The sequence below is a fragment of the Pteropus alecto genome, unplaced genomic scaffold (genome assembly GCF_000325575.1).
Source record: "Pteropus alecto unplaced genomic scaffold, ASM32557v1 scaffold44, whole genome shotgun sequence".
Lineage (NCBI taxonomy): Eukaryota > Metazoa > Chordata > Mammalia > Chiroptera > Pteropodidae > Pteropus > Pteropus alecto.
The window spans coordinates 5616471-5618478 of record NW_006436812.1 but is presented as its reverse complement, the minus strand read 5'-3'; the positions used below and the strand labels follow the sequence as shown (position 1 = coordinate 5618478).

At 40.1% G+C, this 2008-nt stretch overlaps 1 pseudogene; it reads left to right on the top strand.

Moving 5' to 3' along the window:
- The first annotated feature begins 1253 nt into the window (after window positions 1–1253).
- Window positions 1254–1369, top strand: LOC112481642 (annotated as a pseudogene).
- The last annotated feature ends 639 nt before the right edge of the window (window positions 1370–2008 follow it).

Genomic DNA, 2008 nt, shown 5'->3' with positions numbered 1-2008 from the left:
ACAGTCTTCTGAGCTGAGACCACTCCAACAGCTTTCAGATGATGGTAGTAGTCTGAATCAAGATTTCCAGAACTCTCTTAGTTGAGAGGCAGAAGGCTTCATGAGAACCTCGGTCCAGCGGAACAAGAATTAATCACATAGGACAAAGAGCACTTAAAGGGCATTGTTACTTTAGTCATTTGTTTGGAATAATGGTGGATGTATTTCTAATGTTCTATTTCTTGGATATATAAAGAAGCCCTTTCTCTCTGTAAGCGATCTGTAATCCAGAACAATTTAGTAAAACTGCTTTTGTAAACTGTAATGAAACTTTTCAAAATGATACATGATTTTCACTGATCCCCAGAATTCAGAAACTCTTACTTTTCATGGTAAAATATTTAATTGCACAGGTGCCATAAGAATCTGTCTTATGGGAGGTGAATACACAATGCAATATATATATATATGCCTTATTGTTAAATTGTACACCTGAAACTTACTGGATTTCATTAACCAATGTCACCATAAAAACAAATAAATTAATTTTAAAAAATCTGTCTTATTTTTTGCCAAGATATAATTGACACATTGTGCATCCACTGCCATGCTGGAGGATCATATTGGAGACTGTGTTCACCAAATCGTGTAGGACCAGCCATTTTAAGAAAGAAAAATTTACTTATAAATCCATGGCCAAAAGCCCTTCTAGGAAAACGGCACTGTTACCAGGCCTACAGGGGTACACAAGAGCGCCAGGGAATCTAGGGAAATTTGGGAGACCTAGGGAAGAGAGGAAGTCACCCAAATTTATAGGTGCTACATTTGAAATCTTGTGGAGACAGCTTGTTGGGTTTTCCACACCTTGGGAAATAGAGGCTTTTAAAGTCCAGTCTAAGATTCCTTATGGAGACTTCTAGCCAAGCAAATTCAAGAAGTCCTATATGATGAATTAATGCTCTGGTCACACCTGTGCAAGTAACCAGGCCAAATCTAATGAGACCAGTCTAGTTCGTGATCAAGACTAGTCTTTCTTTGAGATTATTAGCATCCCAAAGAGAGGGGAAGGCTACGGGTAAAAACTGAGAAACTGAACTGCACAAAAAGGGTTACTAAGAATCCTGACTGAGGTCTTCCAGGGTTATAACAGCTTTTCTTTGTCTTTGAACTATTTTAAAACTCTGTAGGATATGGTTCCATAGTGCAGCGGTTAGCACGTCTGCTTTACATGCAGAAGATCCTGGGTTCACATCCCAGTGGAGCCACAGTCCACGATCTACGGTCATGGCACCCTGAACAAGCCCCATGTCTGATCCTGGAAGCTAAGCAGGGTCGTGCCTGATTAGTACTTGGATGGGAGACCAACTAGGAAGACCAGGTGCTGTAGGCATAAATAATAATTAAAAAAAAAAAAACAACTCTGTAAATTGCAGAAACCGATAATAATGTAAAGTAGTTATGTCTGATGGACAACTGATAACTGCCTGGTAGACAGATACATCTGCATCTATTTGTAAATCCTTGCCAGTATTCATTTGCCCAGGACTTTTGAGATCTGAGCACTTCTACTGGGAGCTCCTCCTTTTGTAGGGAGCCCAAGATGTTGGGGAGTCCTGGAGACATAGGTTCTACTGAACCCTCCAGAATTTTCCAGGGTTGCCTAGACACCAAGACCTGTGGGAAAGTGTTTTGTTTTCCATGTATCACATAGTCTTACAGAACTAGACCCAAATCCAGAACAATTTCTGATTCACTTTCATTTATCTCACAGAGAACCTGAGACATGTTCGCATCATTATGCTACCTCAGAATTTTATTTTCTGAAATATGTCCCATCCCTTAATGAGCATCTAGGTGATAGAAGACAGTGAATAAAAATTACAAAGAACAAGGTCTCTCCTATACCCCATTAATTTGAGAAAATCCACACAGTCCTTCTAGGACTGGTTAATCACTCTGTATTGCAAGGCACCTTTGCCGACCAGCAGAAAAGCACAAAAGCCCCAAAGTCCAGCATTCTTGTGCCCAC